At 42.9% G+C, this 12,207-nt stretch overlaps 1 protein-coding gene across 1 annotated transcript in view; it reads left to right on the forward strand.

Annotated features, from left to right (window-relative positions):
- Positions 1–8,396, forward strand: part of KCNC4 (potassium voltage-gated channel subfamily C member 4) — a 248,510-nt gene extending 240,114 nt beyond the window's left edge. The window contains exon 5 of the mRNA XM_049765699.1: positions 8,386–8,396. The gene's annotated coding sequence lies outside the window, so the exon portion shown is untranslated. The remainder of the gene's footprint in view (positions 1–8,385) is intronic.
- The last annotated feature ends 3,811 nt before the right edge of the window (positions 8,397–12,207 follow it).

Here is a 12,207-nt window from a genome sequence, read left to right on the forward strand (position 1 = left end):
GACTGAACACCCCCCACACACACATATACACACACATTAAAAGAGAATATTAGAGTAAAATTTCTTTGTTAAAGACAAAACGAAACACTGCTCATAACCTGTTAGTCTTCTATAACTACTGGGTTCTATTTCAGTGTAATGGATTCCAACTACCTGATATACTTACTCATTTGGGCTCTCAGGCTAAGGTCTTAGAGAGAGTACACAAACAAACAAAACAAACAAGTCTTTCACCACATGTATGATAAAATGATTCGGGACCAAAAGGGACAGTTGGGCTGCACCCAGCAGTGTTTAGAGGTTATTCTTGACTTTGTGCTCAGATATCACTCCTGGTGGTGCTCTGGAGACCATATATGGTACCCGGAATTCAAACGGGGTCAACCATCTAGAAGTCAAGTGCCTTACCCACTGTACTATCTCTCCTGCTCAGATCAAATTATTTTAGGTGTGTTTTGGGTCATACCCCTAGTGTTCCTGACTCTGCACTCAGGGGTCACTCCTGATGGGGCTCAGGGGACTGACCATATAGGGTGCTAGAAATTGAAGCTCGGTCAGCTACATGCAAGGCATGTATCTTACCCTCTGTATTATTGCTCCTGCCCCTCAAATGAGTTTTGGAAAGGGTACCAAAGCTATTCAAAGTGGGAAAAGATAGTTTTCAATAAATGGATCAGAGGACTGACCTTTCAGATGGAAAAAATAATCAAGTTTGAGTATTACATCATATACTAAACTTAAAGTGTATCAAAAACCTAAATCTACAAAATACTTAGGAGAAAACCTAAGGAAAATGTTTTATGATAATGAATCTGTCAGTGGTTTCTTGGATATGGGCCCAAATGCACTGGTAACAAAGGGGAAAAAAATACACAAACTGTGCCACAGAAAAATTAAAAACTTGTGCACCAAAATAGTCAACACAGAGAAAATACAAGCCATGGAATGAGAGAAAAGATTTGCAAATCACATATCTGATATTGGATTCTCTTACTGGGTAAGGTATTTGGCCCTAGGTAACTACTTAATTGCCTTTGGGAACCATCAAATTTCCTTAGGTAATTTCTGGCTTTCTCTAAATCATGTTCTGGAAATCCATATCTCCTTAACAGTCATTAGGTTTTGTTTTCCTAAGGCACATATGTGAAATTTTTCTTTATATAAGCTTTGGTCTCATTTAATTCTTTTTGTTAAATCAGTTTGTGTGTATATGTGATACAAGGGATTAACCCATAACCTCACACCTGAAAGGCAAGTGCTTTACCACTGATAAACATTCCAGCCTCTTTTTCCCAAGTGGTGCTCAGGGGTGCCCAGGGCCACTCCTGGTGATTCTAGGCTCACCAGATCAGTGATTCAATCTGGTGTTTGGGTGCGTCCAGGGTCACACCTAAAATCACAGGATATTGTTTGAGAGATCAAGTAGTGTTGAAGACCAAACCTCAAACCAAGGTTAGCTGCATGTACCATAACTTTAATACTATATCTCTGACTCTTCTGGCTTGGTTTTAGATTGAAATCTTCACACATAATTTTCAAAATAGCCAAAAGACTTGAATAGAATCCATAAAGAAGTGTACAAAGACCAACAAGCACATGAAAAAATGCTCAGTACCACCCATCATTAGGGAAATGATGCAAATTATGACTACATTGAGCTACCACCTCACACCTATTAGGATCCCAAAGGTAAAGAATAAGAAGCTTTGATGAGGTTCTGGAGCAATGGGAAGTCTTGTGCACTGTTATTGATAATGCAAAATGGTTTCACTATCGTAGAAAATTGTATGGTAGTTTCTCAAAAGAAGAAACATATATGTATTTTTTGGGGGGGTCACATCTAGCAGTACTCAGAGGCGTTCTGCAGGTATGACTCCTGCAGTGTTCAGGGGACCATAGGTGGAATCAATTCCATTTAATGCAAGGTAAGCACTTTATCTGTTAAACTGACTGGGTCTGAAAAAATTATTTTATGACCCAGAAATGCCATTTGAGTATAATGCAAAATAACTGATTTGTGTTTTTATTGGCATTGTTTATAGTAGCCCAAAGGTGGAAACTATCCAAATGCCCATTGATGGACAAGAGAATGTGGGGTATACAGACAATAGAATGCAATCTACCTTAACACATGAAGAAATTCTTACACATGTAAATATAAATTAACTTTAAGAACATCACACTAAATCACAACATCAAATACTATATAATTTAACTTATTTATGTGTTTCCTAGATAGTCAAATTAATTGAGAACAGAAAACTCCCAGGACCTGGGAGAGGAAAAACAAGGAGTTATTGTTTAATGGATATAGCAATTTAGTTGTGTAAGAGAGAGTTAAGGGGAAGGATGGTTGTTATGATTTAACAACAATGTGAATATATTTAATGACATCGAACTGTACACTTAAACTTGGTTTTGTTGTAACAATTTTATGTTATGTATATTTACTGCAATTGAAAGTACAAAAACTGGGTAATGTTACAGAATTTAAAAAGTTCTTTGATGTGATCTTTTCTACTGAATAGAAATTGTTTTTATTTTACTGGACAACATCTCTAAGTCAGCATGTCACTTCAGAGTCTGGTTCTAAGTTTCCAAGGAAGTGTCCAGACAGAGCTTACAGACCTCAGAAATTAAGCAGTTCTTGGGTGGGATTGTGAAACAATAGCTGATTGGCATCGGGAACACTATTGGCTTCCCTTGGCCTTGGTTCTAGGTTTTAGAAAATTTCTATCATATTTTTTGACATTATACACATTTACAGCCTTATTTTCCCATCGAATCCTTCAACCAAGGGCAGGGTTCTGTCCTATTCATCTCTCTCTTTTTTTTTTTTATTTATTTTTTGAATCACTGTGAAATACACAGTTATAAAATTGCTCTTGATTGATCTTCTTTTTTTATTTGTTTGTTTTTGGTTTTGGTTCATGCCCAGGGGTTATTCCTGGCTCTACGCTCAGAGAGCACTCCTGGTAGGCTCGGGGGACCATATAGGATGCCGGGATTCGAGCCACCATACTTCTGCATGCAAGGCAAATACCCTACCTCCATGCTATCTCTCCAGCCCTCTTGATTGATTTTCAATCATACAAAGTATGTCCTATTCACCGTGGCCTTCATACCCTTTGTGGAATAGAATGAGGAACTACAGTGGCAGAGAAAGAACTTGTTTCTGTGGACAGAACTGTGAATGGGTTCTGTGAGTTCCCACCAGGTCTACATATTCTCACCTATTATTCCCTCAAATGTGCCAGACCATGTCTATAGGGTATGGCTATAACAATCCAGGGGACAGTAGTACACTTGGGTACAATGGTGGGGGAGGCACTTTCTGTTTAGTCATTTAAAAAGTAGATTGGGTGCTGAAGAAACAGTACAAGGCCCTGTATGTTTCCTCAATTTAGGAACCTCTGTTTTCACCTACCAAACCTTTCGCTTCCATCTTGGCTGTCTGTGCTTCTTCCAGCTCTCAAATGCTAGAATTACAATTTGGCCTGCTCTTTCACACAAAAGGGGCATTTCTCAAAGCAAACACATTAAAGAAGTAAAAAACATGATGTATAAGTGGAAGATCCCTTTTCAGCCACATATAAAATAGAGGTGTCTTTTTTCCCCTGGTTTTTCTTGGAAGAGCCACTCTAAGATGCCAAATGACGTTTGAGCCCCAGCTTCTGGCAAGGGAGGTGGGTGAAAACGTGTTATTGTGTAGCTTGGCTGGGGAGAGAGAACAGCTGTTGTTTGTGGGGGGCAGCACAGCCTTGTCCTAGAAGCTCCAGGATCTTGGGTCAGCAGGCTCCAGAACCAAAGACATCCACATCCAAGTCTGCCTTTGAAGAAGGAGAAAATTATTGTCTCGCTGTGTATTTTTCAGCTCTCGTTGCTGTTTTCAATTAATTTTTTGACAAATTCTGGCTGTTACTCTTCTTGTTTTTCTGAGGATGGTGGGACTGGGGTGATTCATTAAGAAGATGAAATTGTGTGCCCAGGGGGGAGCTCTGGGGAGTGCTTGCTGGAATCAACATGAGTTGCTTTGGAGAGAGATTTACTTGCAGCCTGGAGCCAGCACTGTTCCTTTTGGCAAGCTCTGCTGGGCTGCTGAGGATCTGGCCACTATTTTTCCCATGGTGTGCAGTGTCCCCCAAAGACCTCCAGAGCCATGATCAGCCACATCTGGTGTCCCTGTGTCCTTTGTGCCACTTCCATGAAGACTTAGACACGACTTGGCTGTGGAGCTCGCTAACTTGCAGGTGAATTCAATTATCTTTCTTCTTTCAGCCCAGCTTGTCACAGCTGGTCTCAGATGATGCCTATTACCAAAGGAGGAAGCATGTGTTCTGTATTTAAAAAAAAAAACAAACATGCCTAGCCCTAGTTGAAGGCACTGTTCCAAATTCATGAATGTCAGCTCCCGCTAATTATGGCTACAGAGTAAAGCCGAACCTTCACTGATGGTAGTTAATGGTAGTCCCAGAGGTCTCTGGTTTTCCTCATCCTCAGTGCCTAGGTTGGAAGCACAGCTGGGCTTTTGATGGCAAGTGTGGCATCCCAGTGATATAATCCCCCCCCAACCTCTTTAGAATCAAAACAAAAAATCCAAAACTTTCCCCTGTACTATACCACTAAGCATGCTAACCTTGAAAATAATAAGCAACCACCACAAAAAGCAATTTTTGTGCCTTCTCTGTTCCAAGCATGTACTATTTAGGTGACTTAGGAAGAAGAGAGAAAGGCAGAGAGACAGAGAGATAGAGAGAGACAGAGACAGAGAAAAGTAATTTTTCTAAGAGCACCAGCTAAAAGGAACAAAATATCTGAGCACTGTTCTAAATAACATCAACCCTCATGTTTTTATTACATTTTCCCTCCTCCCATCCTTTGATAATTGTTTTTCAAGTAACTCCTAATTTTGTATTACAAAAGAACATTTTTTTAAACAGAAAATTTAGAAAACATAAAAACACATGAAGACAAAAGAGCCATCAAAACAAACAACACAACCCAAGTTCATCGCCAAATCCTCCTCGCTGAGATAAAATATTGACACTTTAGGGGCCTGAGTAACAGTGCAGGTAAGGCACTTACCTGTGTGTCTGCTCATACACACCTCCAAAACCACATCCCCCCCAATAGAATTTCACTGTACATTTTGCTTTATTTCATCTCTCTACTTACCAATATCATAAGAACATTGCCCCCACAACAATGACCTTCAGCATTGTGCTTAGCCAGGCAGGTTCTGCCCAACATTGTTTTTGTCTGTGCCCAGAGATCTATACCCCATGGTGCACGAAACTGTACCCCAGGGAACACACTGAAAGTTCCTATTAGAGGAGCTGGTTTAGGTCAGGGGAGCTTTCTTTTTGAGAGTGCTACATACCCACTTTACATGTGATAACTTTAACCAGGGTAGACTTACTTCTTGACAGTGGGGAGGGGGGGAGACGGGGGGAGAGAGAGAGAGAGAGAGAGAGAGAGAGAGAGAAGGAGAGAGAGGGAGAGAGAGAGAGGGAGAGGGAGAGAGAGGGAAGGAGGGAGAGGAAGAGAACTGGAGAATGGGAAAAGACAGAGGGAAAGAACATGAAGGACGAATTATCCTATTGTTTCTTTTTTTTTTTTTTTGTGGTTTTTGGGTCACACCCCACAGTGCTCAGGGGTTTTTTCTGGCTCCGTGCTCAGAAATTGCTCCTGGCATGCACAGGGGACCATATGGGATGCTGGGATTCGAACTGATGACCTTCTGCATGAAAGGTAAATGCCTTACCTCCATGCTATCTCTCTGGCCCATCCTATTGTTTCTTAAGGGAACCAGGGTCTGACCTATAGGAAAGCATCCTCAGAGTAAGCTTGCATGCATGGATGGCCATGGTGGGAACCTCTGACTTTGAGATCTGAACCAGTCACCTTGACATCTTGAGATGGAGATAAAGAAAGAACCATTTTGAGAGATAAATGCTAACCAAGAACAACATGAACAGTTTTTCTCTGTGTGGGATAACTCCTTTGATCCTGGGGAATCATCATGGTTCTGGTATCTCTGTCATAGCCTTTGCCCAGGATGGCCAGTGCAGAGTAAAGAAAGGACCCATCCAGCAGAAAGGCTTTTTTTTTTTATCAGCTTCTCCAGGGCAATTTGTGAAAAGGTCAAAAAGGGAGAGCAGTTAATTTCAAAAGCCAGTAGAAAAGGGAAAAGCAATGATGTGTCAAAATCCCATTTTCTAACACCAGCAATTCATAAGTCACAAAAGAAATAGTGTGTTTCCATCTGGGAAATTGGAGCCTGGGAATGAAATGAATTGTTGGAATTCATGCCTGTGTTTCTGTGATCCAAAGCAAAAACATATTGGGGAGCCCCCAAGATCTTGAGTCTGTGGTTGCTAATTCATCCTTATATTCCCAAATTAGTGAGCTGTGGACAGGGTCTCCCATCGAGAAATGGCATGTCTGATTGTCAACACTTCCTGTCCTGTTCTCAAGGCAGACGCCACTGCCAATGAGCACTGTACTCTCTCCCACCCAGAGGTGGCTACAGACTCCGCTGTAAAACATTTTTCTTTTCTTTTTTCTTTTTCTTTTTTCTTGTGGTTTTTGGGTCACACCTAGCAGTGCTCAAGGGTTACACCTGGCTCCATGCTCAGAAATTGCTCCTGGCAGGCACGGAGGACCATATGGGACGCCGGGATTCGAACCAATGACCTTCTGCATGAAAGGCAAATGCCTTACCTCCATGCTATCTCTCCGGCCCTAAAACATTTTTCTTAACTCTCATGTCCATCAGTTATCACTGGCCTGAGCATTGAAACTCCCGAACTGGCTTACAACTGCAGGTAGGAGACATTTGTCTAGAGCCCATTGCTAGAATACTTATGAAGAAAGCCTCTGTTAGGGACAAGAGAGATAGTATGGGGGTAGGGCGTTTGCCTTGCATGCAGAAGGTCATGGTTCAAATCCTGGCATCCCATATGGTCCCCTGAGCCTGCCAGGAGTAACCCCTGAATGCTGCCGGGTGTGACCCCCCCCCCAAAAAAAAAAGGACAGTCTCTGTTTAGTTTAAATTTTTTTTAAAGTAGGAGATGTCTGAGAACACTGGAGGTAGAATGATGTAGGAGTTGAGTTAAGGAGAAGAGAAGGGACTGGAAAATAATGCAGGGGTCAAGGCATTTGCCCTATACCTGGCTGACCCAGATTTGATAGTCAGTATCTCATTTGGTTCCCTGAAAACCATTAAGAGTGATTTCTGAACACAGAGCCAGGAGTAATTCATGAGTACCACCAGGTGCGTCCCAAAGTTTAAAAGGAGGGGCACTAAGGAACATTTTTTTCTGACCCTATCACCTTCCTTCCTTCCTTCCTTCCTTCCTTCCTTCCTTCCTTCCTTCCTTCCTTCCTTCCTTCCTTCCTTCCTTCCTTCCTTCCTTCCTTCCTTCCTTCCTTCCTTCCTTCCTTCCTTCCTTCCTTCCTTCCTTCCTTCCTTCTCTCCCTCCCTCTCTTTCTTGCCTATTGTCAAGATGAGCAACTGTACTGAATGACCTCCAGGCCTCTCTCAGCCTCTGATTTCAGACTGTGAAGTTGGATGGAAAACCAAAGGTATAGTCCTTGAGAATTGGGTGGAACACTTAGCTTTGCTTTTCCATAGCTTCCTCCTTGTTGTGTATGTAAATATTTTGGGGGATTACTATGTTGCTCACCCTAATCTGATTAGGTGATTGTGCCCTACCCTAGGGTGTGACACAACACTCCTGATATAGTTCTTGGGTCAAGTCTCAACTATGCCTTAAAGAGGCATGTGTGGATGCCACCAGATAGGATCTGGCTGGGAGTACTGGCCCCAGTATGTCCTCTCCTGGAAACTTGATTTTTGACCCTGACAAATGGAGAACACTTCAAAACTCTATATAAATGTATAACCCTATATAACTCTATAACCCTGAGCTATAACCCTATAGTTCAGGGCAGGGTGTCCAGCCCTTCAAGTCAACAAGTTTCCTTGTCACTGAATGTTTGCATTTGTTTTACTTTCTCCTCTAGATCTTGGAACTGCGAAAATTAGGGGTGAGGGGTAGGAATGGGACTGAGATGGCCCCTGAGACCTCACTCCGGACTTCAAAGACACCAATGGGATCCCATAGAGGGGATGGCTCAGACATATACAGGAGATGAAGATGGAATGAGGCAGAGGGCTTGCTGGCGACTAGGGGATCCTGTCACAAGAAGAAGAAAGCCATCCCAGACAGGAATGTGCAGAAATGAACTTGCAACAGCCAGCCAAGGGTGCTTGCTAGCACAGTGCTTCAGTAGGAGATTGTAGATGTCTCTCTCTAATGAGATCAGATCCTGGGTATTAGAGGGGATTAAAACAGGGTGTATGCTTTTGTGTTTAGGGGATTAGGGAAAACAGGTTATAGGGGATTAGGGAAAGCAGGTGAGTGAGTTTAATGTGTTTAGCTACAGGTGGCAAGCAGCAGGGACTCCATAAGGCTACCTCAGGTGGGAGCGAGGGCCACTGGTTTAGCATTCGCTTTAGCAGAGCTGGCCTCCTCCAGGATTGGGGGTGGGAAACATTCCAGACCATTAAGTAACCTGGGGGTCTTTAACATATTAAAGCCAAATTCTCTGAAAAAATGATGGACATAGTATTTTAATATGTAAGACTGCTGATGAGGCTGTCTAGACAGGGTAGCCATGACAGGTCTCCCTTCCAACTGGACAGGCCTTGCAGCACAGAATCTGAAATCTTGTCCTCTACAGAGGAAGAAATGGAGTCCCTGAGGTGCTGGAGACACCAAGAAGCAGGATCTGAGGCAGTTTATTAGGGAGACTAGTCTGGAAAATAGATGAGAGAAGTGGGGAGAAAGGGAGACAAGGGGGGGGAGAAATGCCTGTGAAAGGCGCTTCTCTGGGATGGGGACTGGATTCTTCTGAAGCTTTTGAGGTGGAGCATTGATGGAGGTGGGACTTCCCACTCCCCCTCCACTCTCTCACAGAAGATTCTCTGTGAGTGGGGTGGGAACATACAATCACTTTTAGGCTAAACTCCCTAGGGGCTGAGAAGGTCTTGAGACCCAGTGGGAGAAGGTGATATTGCAGAGACAGAGCCTGTCAGCACAAGGGGCCTGGAGGTCTCACAAGATCTGCCTTACCCACTGAGATTGTATATGAGCCCGGGAGACATGGTGTTATGGCACCAGCTCCTGGGACCTAAAAAGGCTCAGAAAATCAGGGAGCTGGGCTTGAGAACCCAGGGTTTCATTGGCAAAAAAACAAAACAAAACAAAACATATGAGGTACATGTAAATGATCATGTGTTTTCTTGATCTGACACAGGTTTAAAATTACAGATCAATCTCTGCCTCTATCTCTGTCTCTCTCTCACACACATTATCTGCTCCTTAACCTTGGAAAGGATGGAGAAATGAAGACCAAAAAGGAACAACATTGTTATTGTATGCCTCCATCACCTGCGATTTGACTGAAGGAGAAACAAGGATAGATGGAGGCATGGAGTAGGTTCAGAGTGGGGGCCTGAAGAGTGATGTCCTGATGGGGGGCTCCTGGCACAGGGGCTAACAAGAAGTTGAGTAGCCTCTGTGACAGGTTACAGGAATACACATAGCTTCTCAGGTTCACCATAAAAGTCAGAGAAGTACCTGTCCAGCAGTTGTTGAACATTTGTTTGCTGAACATTCGGTTGCCATCCATTGAGTTGTTCAGAATGCCCTGTATTATTTATGGGATTATAACCTAATTATCATTCAAGGTTGCATTCTCTCCTTCCTCTTCAATAAATAGATTGGGTTATTCAATAACCCAATAACACAACTTCAATAACTGGATTCATCTATGGGTTTTGAGAAAAATAAAAGACATTTGTGTAATGATTCTCAGAGACAAAATAGAGGAGGACTGGTAGGTCCAGCTCACGACATGAAGCTCACCACCGAGAGTGATGGGTGCAGTCACAGAAATAATTACACTGAGAACCATCGTAACAAAATGTGACTGTATAAAGGAAGTAGAAAGCCTGTCTAGAGTATAGGCCGGTGTGGGGTTGGGAGGAGAGACACTTGGGACATTGGTGATGGGAATGTTGCACTGGTGAAGGGTCTTTTTTTTTAAAAAAAAAAAAAAAAAGAAAAAAGAAAAAAATTTAATATGTACATATTCTAGTGAATGTTATCAGTAAAAATAAATAAATAACTGGATTGGGAGTCTGGACTTTTCTGCTAGATAGCTGTATCTGTGGGTCACCTGATATCCTCTCTGGGCTCAACTTCTTCTCCGTGGAGGTAAGGAGAGACCAGGCTGCATGAAAATGCTAAAAAGAATCTGCTAGCAGTAAAGTTGGAGAACTGTTGTAAGGAAGCCCCTTCCCTTCTCAAACAAGTTCTTCCAGACTCTCCTCTGCCTGCCTGGTCTAGTAGAATATGAGAAATGATGCTAGTGAGTTGCCTATGCCCGAGTCTCTTTAGTCCCCACGAAGACGCCTAGGAATTGTACTGAGAGATCTCATCAGATACCACATGGAACAAGGGATAAAAGACTTCAAAGGCTTTAGCCATTCTTTGTTTATTGGATCCCCTCAGTGACATTGTTTCCTGACCAGAGATTGGGGCTAGGCAGCACAAAGAGGTACCATATCCCCAAAATTAATGATTCCTAATTGTGTTTGATTTCGGGCCATCTCTCCTCTCTCAGAAAAATCTGGTTATAATGCCCATCAATGTTGACTTGTTCCAGGGCACTTCTTGTTCATGCTAAACTTTTCCCCACTTCCCTGAGCTATGTCCTGAGCTACACTTCTGAAAACTCCCCTTTAGGTTTAGTTAGCAGTAGATGGGAATTTGCCTGTCATCTGCCCTTCATCCCATGATGACTATTTCTGAGCAACAAATGTCCCATATGGAGGACTGTCAGGACTGTCATTCTATAACTCTGGGAGCCCCCTGATTCATGCTTTTCTCTCTTCTGTCTGTCTTGTTTTCTTAATCTTGCAATGCCCCTGCTTCAGGCCCATTCACCCAGGGCTGGACTCTGGCATTAGTTGATATTAAGAAATATGGGCCCGGAGAGATAGCACAGTGGTGTTTGCCTTGCAAGCAGCCGATCCAGAACCAAAGATGGTTGGTTTGAATCCCGGTGTCCCATATGGTCCCCTGTGCCTGCCAGGAGCTATTTCTGAGCAGATAGCCAGGTGTGGCCCCCCCTAAAATAACAACAACAAAAAAGAAATAAACAACCATGATATTGGAGAGATAGTACAGTGGGGAGGGCATTTGCCTTGTAGGAGGCTGATTTAGGATTTGATCTTTAACACCCCATATGTTTCACTGAGCAGCATCACAGAAGTAATCCTTGAGCACATGTCAAGAGTAAGCCCTGTTGGTTGTGCCCCAGAAACAAACAAATTTTTATTTATTTATTTTTGTTTTTTGGGTCACACCCGGCAGCACTCAGGGGTTGCTCCTGGCTCTGTGCTCAGAAATCACTTCTGGCAGGCTCAGGGGACCATATTGGAATGCCGGGAATCAAACCACCATTCCTTCTGCATGCAAACCAAATGTCCTAACTCTGTGCTATCTCTCTGGCCAGAAACAAACAAATAAACAAAACAAATATATATATATATATATATATATAGAGAGAGAGAGAGAGAGAGAGACAGACAGACAGACAGACAGACAGACAGACAGACAGACAGAGACAGAGAGAAGAAATGAAATGAAGTGGCAGTGGCTGGAGAGTACTGTAGATTAAAGCATTTGACTTTTTTTTGGGGGGGTGGTCACACCCAGTGGTGCTCAAGGGTTCCTCCTGGTTCTGTGCTGAGAGATCACTCCAGGCAGGTTTGGGGGACCATACGGGATGCTGGGAATCGAACAAACCTGAGCAGCAAGGAGTGATACCTGTGCATAGAGCACTGAAGTAGACCCTGAGCATTACTGGATGTGGCCCTAAAGATAAAATAAACAAAAGAGAAAAGAAAAGATATAAGCAAATAGAAGGTGTAAGTTGTGGGGTTTTTTTTCCACAACCTAAAATAAATGAATAATCATTTGGTACACTGCCCAAGTGGGGAAGCTGTTAGATAAGCTGCTTGTTTCTGGACCCCGGGTTTATTTGTTCTGAAACATCTGGGAAGCCTGGTCCCTTCATGGGATAAAGCATGGTGATGTCTGCATGTAGTCAAGCCTTGCCTTCTTTACATCT

The sequence above is a fragment of the Suncus etruscus genome, chromosome 19, assembly GCF_024139225.1.
Source record: "Suncus etruscus isolate mSunEtr1 chromosome 19, mSunEtr1.pri.cur, whole genome shotgun sequence".
In the NCBI taxonomy this organism is placed as follows: Eukaryota; Metazoa; Chordata; class Mammalia; order Eulipotyphla; family Soricidae; genus Suncus; species Suncus etruscus.